Source organism: Chiloscyllium punctatum, chromosome 50 (assembly GCF_047496795.1).
Source record: "Chiloscyllium punctatum isolate Juve2018m chromosome 50, sChiPun1.3, whole genome shotgun sequence".
Lineage (NCBI taxonomy): Eukaryota > Metazoa > Chordata > Chondrichthyes > Orectolobiformes > Hemiscylliidae > Chiloscyllium > Chiloscyllium punctatum.
Genome location: NC_092788.1, coordinates 10356702 through 10380378, shown reverse-complemented (window position 1 = coordinate 10380378; position 23677 = coordinate 10356702).

The following is a 23677-nucleotide window of genomic DNA, read 5'->3' as shown; positions in this document are numbered from 1 at the left end:
TCTCTGTCCCCCTCTCTCTGTCCCCGCTCTCTCTCTGTCCCACGCGCTCTGTCCTCTCTCTCTGTGACCCCCACACTCTCTGTCCCCCACCTCTCTCTGTCTCTCCCGCTGTCTGTCTCCCTCTCTGTCCTCTCTCTCTGTCCCCCTCTGCCTCCCTCTCTCTGTGACCCCACCTCTGTCTGTCTCTCCCGCTCTCTGTCTCCCTCTCTTGGTTCCCTCTCTCTCTGCCCCTCCTTCTCTCTGTCCCCCCGCTCTCAATCTGCCCCCTCCGTCCCCTTTTCTCTTTCCCCCTCTCTTTGTCCCTCCCTCTCCTTCCCCCTGTCCGTCCCTCTACTGCATCCCCGTCTCTCTGTCTCCAATCTCTTAGTGTTCCCACTCTCTCTGCCCCCTCTCCCTGTCCCCCCTTCACACCGTACACCCACTCTTTCTCCCTCTCTCTGTCCCCTTCTCTCTGTATCACCTCTCTCTGTCCTCCCTCTCTCTCTGTCTCCCTCTCTCTCTATCCCCCTCTCTCTGTCACCCCCTCTCTTTGTCCCCCTCTCTCAGTCCCCCTCTCTGTCACCCGCTTCTTGGTCCCAGCCCTCTCTCTGTCCCCCTCTCTCTGTCCCTCTCTTGGTCCCTCTCACTCTGTCCTCTGACTCTGACCACCCTCTCTCTGTCCCCCCCTCTCTGTCACCCCCCTCTGTCCCACCCTCTCTCTGTACCCCCTCACTGTCACCCCCTCTCTCTGTCCCCTTCACTCACTGTTCCCCCCTCTCTCTGCCCCATCTCTGCCCCCCATCTCCGTCCCTCCCCTCTCTGTCACCCCCTCTCTGTCCCCTCTCTCTCTGACCCCCCTCTCTGTCACCCCCCTTCCCGCCTTCTCGGTTCCAGCCCTCTCTATGTACCCCATCTCTCTGTCCCCTCACTCTCTCTGCCACCCTCCTCTCCCTATCCCTCTCTCTCTGTCCCCCTCTCTCTCTGACCTCCTCTCTGTCCCCATGCTCTCTCTGTCCCCTCTCTCTCTGTGTCCCCGTCTCACTCCGTCCTCTCTCTATTAACTCCCTCTCTGTCCCCCCGTCCCTCCCTCTGTCCCCCTTCTCCTGTCCCCACTCTCTCTGTTCCCCCGTTCCTCTGGCCCCATCTCTGTCCCCCATCTCCGTCCCTCCCCTCTCTGTCACCCCCTCTCTGTCCCCTCTCTCTCTGACCCCCCTCTCTGGCCCCCTTCCCGCTTTCTCGGTCCCAGCCCTCTCTATGTACCCCCTCTCTCTGACCCCTCACTCTCTCTATCCCCCTTCTCTCTCTCCCTCTCTCTCTGTTCCCCTCTCTCTCTGTACCCCTCTCTGTACCCATGCTCTCACTGTCCCCCTCTCTCAGTGTCCCCCTCTCACTCCGTCCTCTCTCTATCACCACCCTCTCTGTCCCCCCGTCCCCCCTCTGTCCCCCACTCTCTCCACCCCCCACTCTCTGTCCCCCTCTCTCTGTCCCCCACTCTCTCCATCCCCAACTCTCTGTCCCCCACTCTCTGCCCCCCACTCTCTGTACCCCTCTCTCTGTTCCCCACTCTCTGTCTCCCTCTCTCTATCCCCCTGCTCTCTGTCACCCCCTCACCCGTTCTCTCTGTCCCCTCTCTCTATGTCCCCCTCTCTTTGTCCCCCTCTCTCTGTACCCCCTCTCTCTCTGTCCCACTATCTCTGTCCCCCCTCTCTCTGTACCCCTATCTCTGTCACCCACTCTCTCCCGTTCTCTCTGTCCTCATCGCTCTGTCCCCCTCTTTGTGTCCCCCTCTCTCTCTGTCCCCCTCTCTTCCTCACGCGGTCTCTGTCCCCCCCGTCTCCCTCTCACTCCCTCCTCTCTCTGTCACCTCCCTCTCTGTCTACTCGTTCCCCCTTGTCCCTCACTCTCTCCCTCGTCCCCCCCTTTGTCACCCACTCTCTCCATCCCCCACTCTCTGTTCCCCCCTCTCTCTGTCCCCCTCTGTCTGTCCCCCTCTATCTGTTCCACTCTCTCTCTGTCCCCCACTCTCTTTCCCCCTCTCTCTGTCCCCCACTCTCATTTGGCCCTCTCTTTTTCCCCCTCTCTCTGTCCCCCCTCTCTCTGTCCCCATCTCTATACACCACACTCTTTCCCCATCGCTCCCATACCTCGCTCCCCCCACTCTCTTGTCCTCCTCTCTCTGTCCCCTCCCTCTCTGCCCCCCCCTCTGTCCGTCCCCTCTGTCCCCGTCTCTCTTTCCTCCTCTTTCTTTCCCGCGCTGTCTCTGCCCCCTCTTTCTGTCCCCCTCTCTCTTCGCCCCCATCTCCCTGTCACCCTCTCTCAATGTTCCCCCACTCTCTGTCCCCACTCTCTCTCTGTCCCCCTCTCTCTGTCCCCCCCGCTCTGTCACCCTTCACTCTGTCCCCAATCTGTCTGTCACCCTCTCTCTCTCTGTATCCTCTCTCTGTCCCCCCCTCTCTCTTCCCCCTCTCTCTCTACCTCCTCTCTCTCCCCAATCACTCCACCCTCTCTCTCCCCCACTCTCTTGTCCCCACTCTCTTGTCCCTGTCTCTCCTGACCCCCACTCTGTCTGACCCCCTCTCTCACTCTGCCCGCCCCCTCTCTGTCCCCCTTCTCTCTGTCCCCCCCCCCCTCTCTGTCCTCTCTTTCTTTGCCCCTCCCTCTCTCTCTCTCCGTCCCCCCTCTCTCTCTTTCTCCCCCTCTCTGGCACCCCTTCACTCTGTCCCCACTCTCTTTCTGTCACCCCTCTCTCTTCCCCCTCTTCCCCACTCTCTCTGACCCCCTCTCTCTCTGTTCGCTCCTCTCTCTGTCCCCCTTTCTCTTCCCCCAAGTCACCCCGCTCTCTATCCCCCTCTCTCTGTCCCCCTCTCGCTGTCCCCACTCTCTCTGTCCCCCCACCTCCCTCTGTCTCTCCCGCTCTCTGTCCCCCTCTCTCGGTCCGCTCTCTCTCTGCCCATCCTTCTCTCTGTCCCTCCGCTCTCAGTCCTCCCCCTCTATCCCCTTTTCTCTTTCCCCCTCTCTCTGTCCCATCTCTCTCCGTTCCCCTGTCCCCCCTCTACTGCGCCCCGTCTCTCTGTCTCCCTGCTCTTACTGTCCCCACTCTCTCTGCTCCATCTCTCTGTCTCCCCTTCTCCCTGTACCCCCCTCTGTTCTCCCTCTCTCTGTCCCCCCTCTCTCTGTACCACCTCTCTCTGTCCTCTCTCTCTCTCTGTCCTCCTCTCTCTCTGTCCACCTCTCTCTATCCCCCCTTCTCTCTGTCCCCCTCTCTCAGTCCCCTCTCTTTTCCCCCCTTCTCGGTCCCAGCCCTCTCTCTTTCCCCCCGTCTCTGTCCCACTCTCTATCCCCCTCTCTATATCTGTCCTTCCCCTCTCTGTCCCCCCCCCTCTCTGTCCCCCCTCTATGTATTCCTCTCTCTGTTCCCCCCCGCCCCTGTTCCCGACTTCTTGGTCCCAGCCCTCTCTGACCCTCGCGCTCTCTGTCCCCCTCTCTCGGTCCCCCTCTCTCTCTGTCCCCCTTCTCTGTGTCCCCCTTCTCTCTGTCCCCCCGCTCTCAGTCCGCCCCCTCTGTCCCCGTCTCTCTTTACACCTCTCTCTGTCCCCCTCTATCTGCCCCCCTCTCTCTGTCCCGGTTTCTCTGTCCCCTTCACTCTATCCCCCTTCTCCCTGTCCCCTCTCTCTCTGTTCCACCTCTCTCTGCCCCCATCTCTGTCCCTCCCATCTCCGTCCCTCCCCTCTCCTTCCCTCCCCTCTCTGTCCCCCCTCTCTCTGACCTTCCTCTCTGTTCCCCACCCTCGTCCTGCCTTCTCGTTCCCAGCCCTTTCTATGTACCCCCCTCTCTCTGTCCCCCCTCTCTATCCCTCTTTTTCTCTGTTCCCCTCTCTGTCCCCCCGCGCCCCCGTCCCGCAATCTCACCATGCCGCACTCTCTGCCCCCTCTCTCTGTCCCCCACTCTCTCCATCCCCCTCTCTCTGTTGCCCTCTCTCTGTCCCCCTCTGTCTCCCGTTCTCTTTGTACCCCCTTTCTCTCTGTCCCCCTCTCTTTGTCCCCCTCTCTCTGTGTCCCCCACTCACTCCCTCCTCTCTTTGTCACCTCCCTCTCAGTCCCCCCGTACCCCCGTCCCCCACTCTCTCCATCCCCCACTCTCTGACCCCCCTCTGTTCCCCAGTCTCTCCATCCCCCACTCACTGTCCCCCACTCTCTCTGTCCCCCACTCTCAGTCCCCGTCTCTCTGTTCTCCCTCTCTTTGTCCCCCTCTCTCTGTTCCCCCTCTCTCTCTGTCCCCCTCTCTCTGTCCCCCACTCTCTGACCCCTCTCTCATTATGTCCTCCCCTATTTCTCTCTCTCTTCCTCACCTTAGCTCTCCCTTGCCTCTCGCTCTCTGTGTCTCTCCCTGCTCCTTCACTCTCTCTCCACGTCTCTCACTCTCGATCCCCCTACCTCAGTCTCTCTTTCTCCCTCTGTTTCTCTCTGACTAAATTTCTTTCCCTCGTGCACCCCCCCTCCCTCTCTGATGCAATCTGTCTTCCAGACGCGTCCCTCCCCCTCTGATACAGAGATTGGGGAAGGGGTTAGTCCCCATGAAACAACTGAAATCCTGTCCCACTCACGACAGGAAATGGGGAGTCCAGCTTGGAGTGGGGGGGGGTGTCAGAGGGAGTTAAACCTAGCTTCTGAGTTCAGGGCGCGGTGCCCTCCCCTTCCCTGAGGCCCAGGACTTGGTGCTGAGTCTGTCTCTCTCCAGCTGAGCTTCTCCAACACAAAGACACACAACAACATCGGTCACTCTGCTGCTCGGCACGCTTTAATCAACATTTTTATTGGTTACAAATGGAAGTGATGGATACAGTCAATGGGACGGTGCCTTTTCTCACTGGCCCCTGAGTTGTGAGAAACATTGAAATGTTTCCCTGTAACCCCCCTGTGGGATAAGGATGTACAAACCAGCGCTACCCTCAGTCTGTTACCATAGCGACAGGCTGCTCTATCGCTGAAATACTGAACTGAAATGAGAAAATCCAGGATGTCTTGATTAATGAGGGAATTTGATGGATGGATGGATTTGGGTGAAGGGATATTTCAGCACATTCTTCAGCTGCTGCCTGAACTTAGTCTGGGTCACGGCATAAATCGCGGTGTTTGTGCAGCAACTAAGGAGCTGCAGCATGAAGCCCAATTCCCCCACATGGGGTTGGAGATACACAGACTGATACCCAATATCATCCATCCGGAACCATATGGAATACAGCATTATCATTGACCATAACAGGATGAAATTGGCCGAGATCACAAACAGTAAAATGATGGATTTTTTTTGGTTCCTCATTTCAGTGTCAGACTGAGCGTCCCCATTGGTGTGAGCGCGGAGTCTCCTGCGGGCTCTGCTGGTCACTAAAATGTGTCTGACGGTGAGAACATTGAGCAGCAGAATCAGGAGAAATGGGACACACGGGGTTAGAATGTGGTGGAGGGACTCGATTGTGACCCAGACAATGGAGACTATAACAGCGGCTGTTACATCACAAAACCAGGGTTGGTTCGCCAGCCAATACCGAGCCTCGAGCATAAAATACCAGAAAATGTTCTTTAAACAGCTCAGCACAGTCACTGCTCCCAGAACCACAGCCGCCGTTTTCTCACTGAAATATTTACTTTTCAGCTTCTGGCAACAAATTGCCACAAACCGATCAAAGGTGAAAGTGACGGTGAACCAGACAGAGCAGTCAGTGGCTGCATAAACCAGGACGGCGTGGATATTACACACGGGGACAGAGTCCTTAAGGAAATAAAACTGTTCCCAATAAACAATGGGAATGTGTCTCAGGATCAGGTCGAGGATAATGACCAGGAGATCCGCCGCTGCCATGGCCCCCAGGTAACGTCTGACACATGGAGACAATCCACAATCTTTATAAAGCAGGACGTAGATGGTCACTACGTTAACTGTGAGGAAGGAAAACAAACCCATTATCCATTAGCCTGGAGGCAAAGGGACCTGTTAGATCGGGGACCCAGTGAGATTTTCAAATGTGTCCCTGTATTCAGGGATTTATTAAAATAATTGGAGCTGGAATAACAAATGGGAAGGTCTGAATTACTGACAAAAATGCCACATAAACCACAAGAAACCCTCCCTCCCCAAACACACAGAGACACATCCATAAGGACAGATGCTTTCTAGAACATTCCCACACACTCGATCACTCGAGAGCAGACACAGGTCACTCCTTCCCAGTTCCTAATACGGACGGTGGAAACGTTGCTGTCCTGAAGGATTCTCTCCCAGTTTCCTGAAGACAAACGGAGTTTGGGAATTCCTGTATTTTGGTCTAAATTGTGGTCGATCCTGTGTCGTGGAGAAATGTAAACTCAGGGAAAACGTATTCACCCCTTTAACTGCCTGAGGGGCCTTCAGAACAGTGTCTCCTTCTCCCTGGAACGGGATCTCTTCCCTCGGGATCTTATGTTTGCTCCATTCACTGACGTCCGGCCGTTCACAAACAATGTCAGGGACAGAACGTTCCGGGGAATGTCAGTTATAGAATGTCAGGGACAGAACGTTCCAGGGAATGTCAGTTATAGAATGTCAGGGACAGAATCTTCCGGGGAATGTCAGTTATAGAATGTCGGGGACAGAACGTTCCACGGAATGTCAGTTATAGAATGTCGGGGACAGAACGTTCCGGGGAATGTCAGTTCTAGAATGTCGGGGACAGAACGTTCCGGGGAATGTCAGTTATAGAATGTCAGGGTCAGAACGTTCCGGGGAATGTCAGTTATAGAATGTCGGGGACAGAACGTTCCGAGGAATGTCAGTTATAGAATGTCAGGGACAGAACGTTCCACGGAATGTCAGTTATAGAATGTCAGGGACAGAATGTTCCTGGGAATGTCAGTTATAGAATGTCGAGGACAGAACGTTCCGGGGAATGTCAGTTATAGAATGTCAGGGACACAACATTCCGGGTAACCCCTTGAACTGTCCATGACCTTTCCCCCTACCCACCCCACCAACATGATGTACTGTGCCTGGACACACTGTAACATTAATGGGTTGAGAGACGGAGGGTCCAATTAACAGGAAATCGGAACTAAAGGCATTGCCCGTTCAGCTGAAATGGTTAGATATACCACATTCTCAATCCACCTCACAGAACCAGCCCAGACACTATACACCCAGAAGAGATATCTGTTCACCGTGGAACACAGTGTAGACCAGGCCAGTGGACTGCTCAGTACAATCCAACAATCTGTGCAGAGTGGAACACTGCACAGATCAGTTCAGGGCATTGATATTTAAACCCAGACCATATATCTGTCCAGCCCCTGAGCTGTGCAGACCACAGCAGTGCATTGATCTATAAACCCCGATTAGATATCTGTCCAGCACGGGGAGCTGTGCAGACCACAGCAGGGCACTAATGTGTGAACCTGAAACAAATATCCATCCAGCATGGGGAGCTGCACAGACCACATCATTGCAGTATCTATAAACCTCAACCATATAGTCTGACCAGCTCAGCGATCTGTGCAGTGATGACCCGTGAATTAATCTGTAACCCAAGAGCAGTTACCCTCCCAGCATGTAGGACTGCGTACCCCACCCCAGTGCATTGATCTGTAACCCAGGAGCAGTTACCCTCCCAGCATGTAGGACAGTGTACACCACCCCAGTTCATTGATCTGTAACCCAGGAGCAGTTACCCTCCCAGCATGTAGGACAGTGTACACCACCCCAGTGCATTGATCTGTAACCCAGGAGCAGTTACCCTCCTAGCATGTAGGACTGTGTACCCCACCCCAGTACATTGATCTTTAAAGCAGGAGCAGTTACCCTTCCTGCATGCAGGATAGTGTACACCACCCCAGTGCATTGATCTGTAAACTAGGAGCAGTTACCCTCCCATCATGTAGGGCTGTGTACCCCACCCCAGTGCAATGCTCAGTAACACTGTTTTAGATCCCTGCCCAGTGTGGGGAAACTTGCAGCCCATGCTGGAAGTGACAGGATGTGCAGCTCCCATCCATTTACAGCTCCATATCTCCATTGTGCCATGATAAGGGGGTGCTGTGGGTATGAACCTCACTGCCAGAGAGAGATGGCGGGGGAATCAGTTTAAATATCACCACATGGGAGGGGTTTGGGGTATAGACAGAGAGGGGGAGACTGACAGACAGTGTCATGGAAGGCTGTGTTCCCAGGTTTCAGAATGCTGAAATATAGGCACTTCGATATAATCCTGTAACATGAGCTAGTCTTCCCAGGAAAGATGGGAAAAAGGAATATTGGTGTGAGGTCAGATGATGGAGAGTTTTGGATGAGCATTTGTTCTACAGCTTTGTAAATGGAGTCCTTCATGGTTGGAGGTATACACCATCACCCAGATACCCCTGGATATTCCGTGATCCCTGACACTGGGGCCATCTTTAAAAGCTCAATGGGCACATGATTGAACTTTCTCAGCTTGGAGCGGCCCTGCACAGTTTACCCCGAGCATGGGGAATAAGGGACAATTACACCACGGTTTGTCAACAGGGGTACGGAGGGCCTGGTGAATGGGCTAGTACAGAGGGGGACCATTCTCTTCCCAAAGGGGGCCACACCACCAAACCCACCGAGCATGGTCTGAGCTCACCACTCAACTCAGTGCAGTATCTGCGGTCTGAAGAAATGTCCAGCAATACAGGACAAGCATCAATAACCTTCCCCACTCTGTCAGGATAAGGGTCACCGTATTATCTCTGCTCCCTCACACTCACTGTATATCTGTTACAGCACCGACCCCTGAACAAGGGTCATGGTCCACCACTCTCACTGTCGCATGCAGCAGCTTCTCTCTCTCTGTCTCTCTCTCTCTCTCTCTCTCTCTCTCTCTCTCTCCCTCTCCCTCTCTCTCCCCCGTCCCTCCGCTTCACCCCCACACTAAAAACACTGCATGGATACAACACTGTGGACTGACTCCCTCCGGACCCCTCACCATGACCCCCTCCCCATCTACTCTAACACTAACAGCAGGACCACCCACTCCCACCCTCACTCACTCCCTCCCTTTGTCCCATGCCAGGAGAAACAGCCTGGAATAGGACAGAAAGGGCCAAGGTGGGTGGTGGAGTGCCCAATATCCGTACCCTCACACCCCCTCCCCCCCTACCCCCGATGTGGGGGAGGACCCTGGTACGAGCCGGAGAGGACCGGGACACCTCGTGTGGAGATTCTGAAACATCCACGTCCCACCAACCGAGTAAGGAGCAATGTTCAGTGAATGGCAATTCTCACTTTAAACGCACTGGCAGCTCCGTTTCCCCCCCCGGCACAACTTAGAAGGCGTGGCCCTGATGCCATCTCCCTTTTGTGTCGAGCTGGTACAAAGGGAATCCCCAGAGTCTCGGTGGGCAGGAGGGTGGGCTCACAACACATCGTCTCCACCACCTCCCAGGAAGGGAGCATGGAGATTCCCTCCTACAACTCCTCCTGTAAACAGCTCAGATACTGAAACTAATAGTAACTGCTCTCCTAAACTGTCCTGATATCTTCAATAATCTGTGCTCATATGCACCCAGCGCTCACTGCTCCTGCACCCCCTTTATAACAGTACAACCTGTTTTATACTGTCTTTCATTGTCTTTCCTACCAAAGTGTATCACCTCAAACTGCTCTGCATTGATCCCCATCTGCCATAAACCTGAACACTACACCATCGTGTGATTGTCCTGTTCGAGTTCCACACTCTCCTCCATAGACTTCACAGTTTTTCCAGTTTGGTCTTATCTACAAACATTGAGATTGTCATAGCGTCACAGACCCCATGAAACAACTGAAATCCTGCCCCACACACGAATGTGTGCCAGTGAAATACTGCTATATTCCCAATACTGCTATGTTTAGTTTAAATTACCTATGAGCTTCACGCCGTGTCCTCACCATCCCTTTGTGTGCATCTGTGTGTGTCTGGTCTGGCTGTCTCTTTGGTGCTGATAGTGATGCAATGCCTCCCTCTGCTGGCCTCCACACGCCACGGCACAGGCATTGGCAGAGGGTGACAATGGGGAAAAAGAGGACAGCTGCTCACAGCACCATCTAAACTGATGTCTTATCCATGGACTGATCTAAATGTCCTTTAAACGTTGCAACTGTTCCTGCTTTCACCACTTCCTCTGGAAGTTCCTTCCACACAAGCTAGCTTCTGTCTAAAAATATTTACCTCTCATGACTTTTCTAAACCTTTTTCCTCGCATCTTAAAATATCCCTCAGTTTTGAATCCCCAACTCTAGGGAAAAGACATCAGCCCTTCAGCTTATCTGTACCCCTCATGATTTTATAAACCTCTGTAAAGTTATTCTTTAATCTCATCCTCTCCAGTGAAAAAAGTCCCAGCATACCCAGCCTCTCCTTATACCTTACTCCCTCCATTCCGAACAACATCCAACTTAATCCGTTCTCAACCCTCTCCAGCTTAATAATATCAAGGTCAAAAATATCAAAATGAATAGTCAAGGTGTTTTCTAAGGGTAGGGGAGACCAAAACTAGAGGCTTAAGGTGAGAGGGGAAATATTAAAATGACCTAAGGGGCAGCTTTTTCACCCAGAGGGTGGTGTGCCTATGGAATGAGCGGGCAGTGTGACCAGACTGGACACAGTATTCCAGAAGAGGTCTCACCAATGTCCTCTACATCCTCAATATGACATCCCAATTCCGATACTCAAAGGTCTGACCGACGAAGACAAATGTGTTAAATACCTTCTTAACTACACTATCTATATGAGATGCCAATTTTAAAGAATTATACCTGACGGCCTAGGTCTCTGTCCTACAACACTGACAAAGGCCGTGCTATTAATTGTATAGGTCCTGCTCCTGTTTGATTTACCAAACCCAATACCTCACATTAATCCAAACTAAAGTCCATCTGCCATCCCTCAGCCCAGTATGTGATATTACTGCCACGTCACCCTCCCCCTTCAATTTTAAAATGGTTAGGGGGAGGAGGGACAGATTGCAGACACAGTCAGTGGGGAGGAGAGGCTGGACAGTAATCAGCGGCCGCACGTTAGAGTTGGGTAAGAGTGATCAGTGTTTTGTGACCAGAAATTAAGCTCTTCTTTCGTCTCTGGTGTTCAGTAATAAATATCTATTTGAGACCCTTCTTTGAGCAGAGTGTGGCTGCAGAATTTCTTTCCCTAATATTGCAGGCTACAGGTAATAGCGATAAAGATGTTTATAGTTAATTTCGATAGCACAGCACGTACACTCAATATCCTATAGTTGAGACAAATATCTTGCATTTGTTTAACAATACAAAGTGTTTTGTGTAGTTCAGTAATGGGAACCTGATTATAATAAATCCACACCGAGCTGAAAGTGGGCACTAAAATATGACCCAAAATCTGGGTATGGTAGTGTAGTGGGTAGTGTCCCTGCCTCTGAGCCAGAACTCAGGATTTGATTCTAATTCCTGAACTTGTGTGGTAGTGCTCCTAGCTCAGGAATAGAAGGATTCAAGTCGTGCCTGTTGCAGAGGTATGTCCCAGCATGTCAGAACAGGCTGATGAACAAACACACAGGAGAATAATGTTATTGCTTTATGGGTATTGCTGAGTGATGCTAGTGTCCCTACCTATGGGCACAAAGGTCCAGGCGTAAAGCCCACAGGACCGTCTCAGGATACATCTGAACAAACTGATTAAATGGATTTAGAATTGTGACTTGATGGAGAAGGAAGAGGTGTCAGTATTGAATTTCAGAATTTAGGGCCAGGATGACTGAAAGTACAGCCATTCGTGTTGATTGGGGTCACATTTCGCAGCAGGAGCGGTTTATAAAATCAGAATGGCCATGGATAGGGTGAGTAGTCAGGGGTTTTTCCCCAGGTTAGGGACGTCCAAAACTAGAGGGCATTAGTGGAAAGTGAGAGGGGAAAGGTTTTGATGAGGCCTAAAGGGCACCTTTTCACACAGAGGGTGGTGTGCGTATGGAATGAGCTGCCAGAGGAAGTGGTGGATGCTGGTACAACTACAGCATGTAAAGGGGTACTGGGTACTGAGAGACCAGCCGAGCTTTTCCAGCAATTTCTGCATTTGTTACAAAATGCATGCATTTTAACACAGGTATTTTGAATACATTAAACATTTTTATATTTTAATGACGCAGGGCCATGTAAACATATTTCAAATCGGCCAAGACCATTTTCTGCTAAGGGTATGGCTCTGTATGACAGTAGAAATGATGCACCTGCATGGAACAGGGAATGTGATGGAGACATAGTTTGGACAATGTACAAGGAGACCTCACATGGTCCAGTTTGGGAGAGGATGATATTATTGTGCGATTCAACTCAGAAAGGGAGAAAATGTAATCTGCCCGGGAAGGAACGGCGTATTGCACTCTCTCTCCTTCATTGTTCCTCATCACAGCAATGTGTGCGAGCTAAAACAAACTCGACAGTCATCATTACCGTTCTTATTTTTATAGAACCCCTGCAGTGTTGAAACAGGCCCTTCGGCCCAACAAGTCCATACCAACCTTCCCAACCCATTTCCCTTTTATTTACCCCTGACGAATGCAGCTAACCTAGAAATCCCTGAACACTACAGACAATTAAGCATGACCAATCCACCGAACCTACACAGTTTGTGGTAGGAAACTGGATCACCCATTAGAAGCTCACACAAGAAAGTGGAGAATGTGCAAACTCCACACAGACAGTCACCCAAGGCTGGAATCGAACCCAAGTTCCTGGTACTGTGAGGCAGCAGTGCTAACCAACGTGCTACCCTTTGGGTACTCCCTGACCAGAATTCACTGGAATCTACTCACTGCCGAAAGCAAAGGGGATTCACCCAAATCCAAACTCTCCCAGGATGAAATGCCATTGCTTGCAGCTTGTGTGAATACAATATCTTCAGAAGCAGAATAACGTTTTGGACAATCTCAATTTTTACTTTTGTCAGGAGTTCCAATAATATCTGGACAAAGTTGTTTCAAGTTAAAATTGCAGAAATTTTGTTAATCTGTGTGTGTGTGTGTTTAGAAAGGGAAGTATTAGACCATAAGACCATAAGACATAAGAGTGGAAGTAAGGCCATACGGCCCATCGAGTCCACTCTGCCATTTAATCATGGCTGATGGGCATTTCAACTCCACTTACCCGCATTCTCCCCGTAGCCCTTAATTCCTTGTGACAACAAGAATCTATCAATCTCTGCCTTGAAGACATTTAGCGTCCCAGCCTCCACTGCACTGCGCAGCAATGAATTCCACAGGCCCCACCACTCCCTGTCTGAAGAAATCTCTCCGCATTTCTGTTCTGAATTGACCCCCTCTGATTCTAAGGCTGTGCCCATGGGTCCTAGTCTCCACGACTAACAGAAACAATTTCTTAGCATCCATCCTTTCCAAGCCATTGATTATAAATTTGCAATATCCAAACAGTTTGCCATTCATCTTTCCACCATAGTTTGAGTAACATTGCTGTGGATCATAAACGTGTTGTTTTAGCAGATTAAAGAAACTAGCCTGACTTATTGCTAAAACTGACCCTGACCCAATCTGAGACCGATATCGTCAGCCATATCACCGACCTGGTTACATTTAACATTTGTTGTGAGCAGTGGAGGAGTGGGACGAGAAAAGGAAACAGTGACCCCAAAAAGCCGGGGAACTATAGACCGGTGAGCCTGATGTCAGTGGTGGGTAAGTTGTTGGAGGGGATTCTGAGGGATAGCATTTACATACATTTGTGAAGGCAAGGGCTGATCGGAGTAGACAACGTAGCTTTCTGCATGGGAAATCATGCCTCATTAATTTGGTTGAGTTTTTTGAAGAGTTGACAAAGAAGATTGATGAATGTAGTTTGGTAGACCTTGTCTATATGGGCTTCAGCAAGGTGTTCATTTAAAGAACAAAGACCAAAGAAAATTTACAGCCCAGGAACAGGCCCTTCGCCTTCCAAGCCTGAGCCGATCCAAATGTACTGTCTAAACCTGTCGGTCAATTCCTAACCATCTGTATCCCTCTGCTCCCCATCTACTCATGTATCTGTCCAGACGCATCTTAAAAGAATCTGCCGTGTCTGCCTCTACCACCTCTGCTGGCAACGCGTTCCAAACGCCCACCACCCTCTGTGTGAAGTACTTACCACATGTAACCCCCTCAAACATTCCACGTCTCACTTTGAAAGCACAACCTTCCGTTATTGGATCCTTCAGCCTGGGAAAAAGCTTGTCTCTCTCCACTCTATCTATACCCTTCCTTAATTTGTAAACCTCAATCAAGACCCCCTCAATCTCCTTTTTTCCAGTGAAAATAAACGTAATCTACTCAGCCCCTCTTCATAGCAAGTATTTCATTCTGATTGGTTGACAAATGAATAAGGTTTGGTCACATGGGATACAGAGGAAGCTAGTCACAATTGGCTTGAAGGAGGAGGGATATTTTTCAGACTGGCGGCTTGTAAGAATCAGTACTGAGTTCACTGCATTTCATCATTTATGTAAAGGATTTAGATGTGAATATTGGGGCCATAGTTCGTACGTTTACAGATGACATCAGAAAGGTGGTGTAGTAGATTATCTCAGAGTACAACGAGACCACAATTAGACGGGACAAAGGGGCAAGGACTGACAGATGAACTTTAATTTAGATAGACACGAGGTTTTGCATTTCGTGAACACAAACGAGGGCAGGAATTATACACTTGATGGTAAGGTCCTGGGGAGTGTTGTGAAACAAAGGGACATAGGACGGCAGGTACATTGTTCCTTGAAAGTGGAGTCGCAGGTAGACAGTGTGGTGCAGAACACATTTGGCACATTTGCCTTAATCAATCAGAGCATTGAGTATAGGAGTTGTGGTGGTTTGTTGTATCTGTACATTATGTTGGTGAGACCACTTTAAGAATACCGTGTAGAACTCGGTTTTCTGCAGAAATGATTTAGACACAGATGTTCCAGGATTGGAGGTTTGAGCTTTAGGGAGAGGTTGATTAGGTTGAGGTGTTTCTCCCTGGAGTGTCAGAGGCTGAGGGGTGACATTATAGAGGTTTATAAAACCATCAGGGGCATGGATATTCTGAACAGCCACGTTCTGCTCTCCAGGGTAGGGGAATCCAGAACAAGAGGGCATTGGTTGAAGGGGAGAGGGTGAATGATTTAGAATGGACCTGAAGGTAAATGTTACACACAGAGAGTGGTGTGTGTACAGAAAGTTGGGTCAGAGGAAGTGCTGAAGGCGGTTACAATCGCACATTTAAAAAGTGTCTGAAAGAGGAGAGATATTGGCCAAATGCTGGCAAATGGGACTGGATCAGATTTGATATCTGATCGGAGTGAACAGATTGGATTAACGGGTTGTTTCCGTTCTGAATGACTCTCTGATTCTATAAAAAGGATGACGAATAATTCTGAAAGGACCTTTCAAGTGGGAATTCTCTTCACTGGACGTTTATCGTGCCTCTTTGTTCACATTGATTGAAAGCTGCATTCGGTAAATATTTGACAGAGAAGTGAGTCATGCATAATGTGATATCGACAGGCAAGTGGGGCTGAGACCACAACCTGATCAGCCACAATCTTAGAGCCTGGTGGAGAAGGCTCAAAGTATCTAATGACCCACTCCTGCTCCTCAGTCCCATTTTTCTGTATTCCATTCAGCCCATCAAACCTGTTGGACAGGAGCAGTGGGAGGCTACTTACTGCTATAAACTGGTGCGCAGAAACAGAAGAGATCATTCAGCCCTTCAAAACTGTCCCACACGCTTTAAGGTGATTTGGGAAATGTAATTGGAAAACCCAGGCTGGGTATTAAAGAGGCCTCTCATCTCTCTTTACAGAGCTTCCCCAATCTGCAACTTGTGCTTCATTTGTTGGTCATGTTGTAGACCTAGATTCAATGTGAATACAGCCCCCATACCGCACCCGGAGATGGCTCACAAAATCATCTGGTCTCCCTGACTGCAATATGCAATAACATAACATTCATGAAAATAACACCCACTAACTTTCCAAGAACAGAATGTGAGAACATCAGACACAGGGGCCGGTTGTTCACTCCCTAAGCCTGCATTGCCCTTCACTAAGATCATGACTGATCTGCTCTTGGTCTCAAATCCTCTTTCATACCCAATTCATCATAGCCCTCACCTCTCTGACAGGTCAATAGCCATCTACCTCCTCTTCAAATAATTTCAGTCATCTCGCTCCCCGAACACTCTTGAGAACAGAAATCCTGACATTCAATCCCACCTGTTTGAAGAAAGTACTTGCTGTTCCTATATCATGGTTTATTGATATGAACAAAAGAGTTTGACACAAGGATTCAGGTGAAATGGACTGGCCCTGATATCAAGGCAGTGGTTGCCTTCTGTTGACATCAAGGAGCTTAACAGAACTGAACTTAATGGGAATCAGAGTAAACTCTCCAGTGTTTGGGGTCAAACATGGCACAAAGGAAGATGTTCATCATCTCAGTCCTGGGTCACCTCTGTGGGAGATCCTCCGGGTAGCTTCCCCTTCACAAACAGCTTCAGCTGCTTCATCAATGTCTCTCCACCCTCACCCTCCGCAACATAAGATCAGAAATGGGGATGGTCACTGAAGATTCCACAATGTTCAGAACTGGTTCAGCTCATGAACTGGTCTGTGTCCATGTGCAGCAAGACCTTGACTCCATTGAGAGTTGTGCTGTTAACGTGTCTGTAACATTCATGTAACAGCATTGCCTATTGCCACAGTAAAACAAGAGTTCATTCAGTACCTCACGCTGGTTTCACAGGAATATGAGGAAGCCATTCAGCCCATTGACACTATTCGAGATGAACAGGCGACAGCTGACTCAGTGCCTCCAGTCTATTACACAGGAAGAGAAGGAGTCTAGTGTGATGCACCACATCAGAGCCCCTCGAAAATATTTGAAAGCAATAGCCTAGATTCTAATGTTTTCTTATTTTAAAGGAAATGTACAGATGCAATGTGACAGCATCAAGAGAAAATTCAGTGAGAGTAGCAACCAGGAGACATTCCCTGAAGCTTCCAACTCTGTTGAGACCCCTATAGTTTTTGATGTTACTGAGAAACCAAACCCCAGAGATCCTAATCTGTGAGGGCTGGTCACACCCATTCAGGCTGCATTAAAGTAAACGCAAGGCATGCGTCGCTGTTACTCAAGTGGTCTTAACTAACCAGCTTTCAATCTCTCTCTTAAAAGAAACCAGGACCATTAACCTCTTAAACCTACAGCATTATCACACTTGTCAATACATCGAGCTATCAAACAGGAACCAGGGGTAACCAGTCAGGCCCTTGGCCCTGTCCAGTCGGACGAGGAAGAAGTCAATTAGCCCCTTGAGTCACTTATACAGGAACAGTAGGAGACCATTCCCACCTCAATGCACTTACACGGGGGCAGAATGTGTAATTGATGCTGATTCCTAATGAATGTCTTATTCCCGAAACTTCAATTCTCCTGCTTCTCGGATGCTGCCTGACCTGCTGTGTTTTTCCAGCAATCAACGCTCTACTCTGATCCCGGATTACTGGTGCTGGAAGAGCACAGCAGTTCAGGCAGCATCCGAGGAGTAGTAAAATCGACGATTCGGGGAATAGCCCTTCGAGGAGGAAAACGTCTTCAAGGCAGGCGTCCTTGCAAGAGGATTAACAGTAGGGTTAAAAATCAACTCAGTAAAAACAATGACGGCGGATGCTGGAAACTCTGATCTCCAGCATCGGCAGTCTTAAGTGTCTCCAGATTGATGCTCTAACATGATGATCAATTGGGGCAGAGGCTGCACAGACAGACTGCTCCACGTTGTCCCTCCTGCCTCCGTTGCTCATGATACTTACGTGGGACTTTAACGTGGTTTTCTAGTGGTGAGGAGGGAAGCCATATGTCTTGTGTGAAGTCTCAAGAAGGCATTTTTCATCCTCGAGAAGACAGCCTCGTGTTCTCTATGTAGACCGGAAGCTGGTGGGAATGGCTACCTGTTTCAGATGGAAGGTATTGTGGCTGCTGTTGGGATTGTGAGCAACCTGACGTTCAGTGCAGGTTCACACGCCGACTGCACAATAACATGGGGAGAGTTAATTTAGGCATATAAACTATTAGGAAAGTCACGTTAGACTGATGAATGGACTCTCTAAGTTCAAATAATGCTGATCGTGTTCATGTTGACCTTGTCTGGTGTATGTCCTGTTCAGTGTAACCTGTATGCCTTACTCTGTCCAAGTCTATTTCCACCCTATGATCTCTCTGGCCATGCTTACTATGACCTGTCTCCACTGCTCATCAACAAAGTGTTTCCCTGTGCTGAGGTACACGTGACAATAAATCAAACCAATCAATCCTGGGTAAAGTATGGAATTTCTCTCCCTGTCAATGTCTGTTTTGGAAATAAGTGATCGCTGCCACTCCTCGTGTTTCAACATCACCATTTCCTCGTCTCTCACAGCTCTACAGATTAAACACTCAGCTTCTTTACTCTATCCTCATGTTACCATCATCCGTGTCTGTGGTTAAAGAGATCATTCATTACAAAGGAGATCAAATCTCTAGAGAGTGCCCCTAATGCTCTCTCAGCAAGGCTCTACAACAGCAGGACGATGGCTTTACTTATGTATTCGAATCGTCTTACAATGAAGGACAGCATACCATTGACTGCACCCATTACGTACACAGGGTTTGATTCGGAGCAGTCAGCATAGACTTGTGAGTGGGAGATCCTGCTTCCCAAATTTGTTAGAGTTATTTGATGAAGTGATCAGGAAGGTTGACGAGGACAGAGTGGTAGACGTCGTGTCTATGAATTTCAGTAAGGCCTTTGATAAGGTTCCATATGGTAGGCCGCTCTGGAAGGTTACATGGCGTGGAATGGTGGGGGAACTGGCCAATTAGATACACAGTTGGGTTGTTGGGAGGAAGCTGAGGGTTTAGTGGAAGGATGCTTGTCAGACTGGAGGCTGGGTCCATTGCTGTTTGTTATCTATGATTATCTGTGACTGCAGACACATAGATATGGGATAAAACTTTTCAATGAACTCTGAATCAGCCAAGCAAGACACTCTATTGTATCAAACTGCTCTGAGGTCTTAAAGGATAAACCTGGACAGATCACCCGGCCCCAGCCTCAGTATCGGAAAAAAGGAACGGGGAACACAGTCCTGTTGACCCTGCAGAGACCTCCTTCCTAACATCTGAGGGCTTGTGACAACAATCGACATTAGACAATGGACAATAGTTGCAGGAGTAGGCCATTCTGCCCTTCGAGCCTGTACCACCATTCAATATGATCATGGCTAATCATTCCGAATCATTATCCTCTTCCTGCCTTATCTCCATAACCCTTGATTCCACTATCTTTGAGAGCTCTATCCAATTCTTTCTTAAATGAATCCAGAGACTGGGCCTCCACTGCCCTCTGGGACAGAGCATTCCACATAGCCACCAGTCTCTGGGTGAAAAAGGTTCCCCTCATCTCTGTCCTAAATGGTTTACCCTTTATTTTTAAGCTGTGTCCTCTGATTTGGCACTCACCCATCAGCGGAAACATGTTTCCTGCTGCCATAGTGTCCAATCCTTTCATAATTTTATTTGTCTCAATCAGATCCCCTCTCAGTCTTCTAAACTCAAGGGTATGCAAGTCCAGTCGCTCCAGTCTTTCAGTGTAAGGTAATCCCACCATTCCAGGAATTGACCTCGTGAACCTACGCTGCACTCCCTCAATAGCTAGAATGTCTTTCCTCAAATTTAGAGACCACAACTGCACACAGTACTCCAGGTGTGGTCTCACCAGGGCCCTGTCCAGCTGCAGAAGCACCTCTTTACTTCTACACTCAATTCCTCTTGTTATGAAGGCCAGCATGCTATCAGCCTTCTTCACTACCTGCTGTACCTGCATGCTTACCTTCATTGCCTGGTGTACAAGAACACCCAGATCTCTCTGTACTGCCCCTTTACCTAAATTGATTCCATTGAGGTAGTAATCTGCCTTCCTGTTCTTGCCACCAAAGTGGATAACCATACACTTATCCACATTAAACTGCATCGGCCATGCATCTGCCCACTCACCTAACTTGTCCAGGTCACCCTGTAATCTCCTAACATCCTCATCACATTTCACCCTGCCACCCAGCTTTGTATCATCAGCAAATTTGCGAATGTTATTGCTGACACCATCTTCTATATCATTAACATATATTGTAAAAACCTGCAGTCCCAGCATGGATCCCTGCGGTACCCCACTGGTCACTGCCTGCCATTCCGAAATGGAGCCGTTCATCACTACCCTGTGTTTCCTATCAGCGAACCAATTTTCAATCCAAGCTAGTACTTTGCCCCCAATACCATGCGCCCTAATTTTGCTCACTAACCTCCTATGTGGGACTTTCTCAAAAGCTTTCTGAACGTCCAGGTACACTACATCTACTGGATCTCCCTCATCCATCTTCAGAGTTACATCCTCAAAAAAGTCCAGAAGATTAGTCAAGCATGATGTCCCATTCATAAATCCATGCTGACTCTGACCTATCCTGTTACTACTATCAAGATGTGTCGTAATTTCATCCTTTATGATAGACTCCGGCATCTTTCCCACCACTGAGCTCAGACTAACTGGTCTATAATTTCCTGCTTTCTCTCTCCCACCTTTCTTAAAAAGTGATATAACATTAGACACACTCCAATCTGCAGGAACTGACCCCGAATTTATCGAACTCTGGAAAATAATCACCAACGCATCCACGATTTCTCGAGCCACCTCCTCATTAGCCTGGGATGTAGACCATCAGGCCCCAGAGACTTATCAACCTTCAGACCTAACAGTCTCTTCAACACTAATTCCTGGCAAATATAAATTCCCTTAAGTTCAGGTCCTTCAGCCACTGTTACCTCAGGGAGATTGCTTGTGTCTTCCCCAGTGAACACAGATCTGAAGTACCAATTTAATTCTTCTGCCATTTCTTTGTTCCCCGCAATCTATTCCCCTGTTTCTGTCTTCAAGGGCCCAATTTTACTCCTAACCATTTTTTTTGCCTTGCACATACCTAAAAAAGCATTTACAATCCTCCTTTATATTATTGGCCAGTTTATCCTCGTACCTCATTTTTCCTCTGCGTATTTCCTTCTTAGTAATCTTCTGTTGCTCTTTAAAAGATTTCCAGTCCTCAGTTTTCCCACTTATATTTGCTATATTATACTTTTTCAATTTTAACTTTATATGTTTCTTAACATCCCTCGTCAGCCATGGTCACCCATGCCTCCTCCTGGGATCTTTCTTCCTTCTTGGAATGAACGAATCCTGCAACTGCTGCATTATACACAGAAATATCCGCCATTGTTCCTCCACGGTCATCCCTGCTAAAGTATTGCACCATTGAACTTTGGCCAGCTCCTCCCTCATAGCTCCATAGTTACCTTTATTCAACAGAAATGCTGACACTTCCGACTGTACCCTCTCCCTCTCAGACATTTCCAGAGCTTTCCCACAGACTGCACAGAAACATCAGGAATGGAGTCGGCCATACCGCACATTGAGTCTTCCTCATTGTTGTTAATGTTCAAACATCTCCATAATGCACTTATCCCACACAATGAATATATCCATTAATGTGATTAACATTGGGAAGCTATAAAATAGGAAGTGCAGTCGTCCCTTTGGTCCCTCGAGTTTGCTACCCAATTCAATTTAATGATGGCTTGCCCTTTATTTCCACACCGTTCTCCTGCCCTCCCACCATTCCTTTACTGTCTCTAAATCCTTATTTATATTCAGTGGCTTGGCTTCCAGGTTTGGGTGCATTCCCCAGGTTCACCAGTCGCTGAGTGCAGACATTTATTGTCATCTCATTGCAGAATGGTCTGTCTGTACCTAATACTGTGGACCCTTGTTTTAGACACCACAGCCAGGGAAATTATTATCCCTGCTTCCAATCCGTCTCACCCTGTCAAAGCTTTATGGATCTCACTGAGATATCCACCCATTTTCCTAAACCCCATGGAATACAGGCCCAGTCGCCCCAAACTCTGCTCCCACAACAAACCTGTCATCACAAAGATCGGTCTGGTCATCCTTCACTGCTCTCCCTCAATGTCAATTCTGTCCTTTATTATGTACTGAGACCAAACCTGCACACAATACTGCACAGTGTTTGAGATAGGGTCTCACCAAAGCCTTGTACAGCAGCAGTAAGACACGCTTACTCCTGGACTCAAATCCCCCTGAAATGAAGGTCAGCACATCATTGATCTTCCTATCTGGTTTTTGCTCCTGCAATATTGCTTTCAGTGACTGGTCTACAGGGAGATCCAGATCCTTTGCATTGTTACAGTTCCCCACTTGGTCGTTCTATGTACACTGGACAGCGTGCCAATGCCATTCCCAGTATTGACGTCTGGGTTCAGACCTCACTGTGCTACAGGGAGCTCGGAGGCTGCGCAGAAGGAAACAACAAACAGGAGCATATGTCCCTTTGTAGATCAACATGTTTCAAACAATCCCTTTTCAAAGGATAGGCTTCCAGTCTATTGTTCCCACCAAAGGGCACACCGCCACCTCTACCCACATTGCTCTCCATCTGCCACGTATTTGCCCATTCATTCCACTTGTCTTAGTCACCTTGAAGCTTTTTTACAACCTCCTCACCCACTCACAATCCAACATGCTTTAGTTCTCTCAGCAGGTTGGGATATATTGTATTTGATTCCTGCAACCAAATGTTTAATCGGTATTGTGAACAGCTGGGACCTGAGCACCGATCTTGTGATATCCCAGCAACATTGCTCTGTTATTTTTTTAAAAATAGTATTTATTTCCTAAATCTGGGTTTGACCGGCTGAGCCAGCATTTATTTCCTGTCCCTGGTTGCCCCTTGAGAAAGTGGTGGTGAGCTGCCTTGTTGAACGGCTGCAGTCCACTGTGGATTCAGTGATAGTAACACCATTGAATGCCAAGCAGCAGTGGTTAGATTGTATTTTAGTGGTGATGGTCACGGTGTGGCATTTGTGTGGCGTGAATATTACTTGCCACTTGTCAGCCTGGATACTGTCCAGCTCTTGTCGCATTTGGACATGGCCTGCTTCAGTACCTGAGGAGCAACAAACATTGCTGAGCATTTTACAATCATTAGCGAACATCCCTACTTCTGACCTTATAATAGAGGCAAGGCCATTGATGAAGAAGCCCTGAAGATGTTTGGGCCTAGGCCACTGCCCGAGGGACTCCTACAGACTTGTCCTGGAGCTGAGATGACTGGCCTTTATCAACCATAACCATCTTCCTACGTGTCAGGTATGATTCTAACCAGCAGGGAGTTTGCCTCTGATACCCATTGATTGCAGTGTTGCTCAGGCCCCTTGATACCTCACTTGGTCGAAGGCAGCCTTGTTTTAAAGGGCTATCGCTCTCACCCACCTCTGGAAGTCAGCTCTTTTGTCCATGTTTGAACCACGGTAATGAGGTCAGGAGCTGAGTGGCCCTGGTGGAGCCCAAACTGGGCGACATTGACCAGGTTATTGCTGAGCTGGTGCTGCTTTAAAGCACTGAGACATTCCACCACTTTACTGCTGATCGAGAGTAGACTGATGGAGTGGCAATTGGCCGGATTGGATTTGTTCTGCTTTTTATGTACAGGAGATACTTGGGGTAATTTTCCACGTAATCGGGGAAATGTCATTGTTGTAACGGTATTGGAACAGCTTAGCTAGGGCAGTGACAAGGT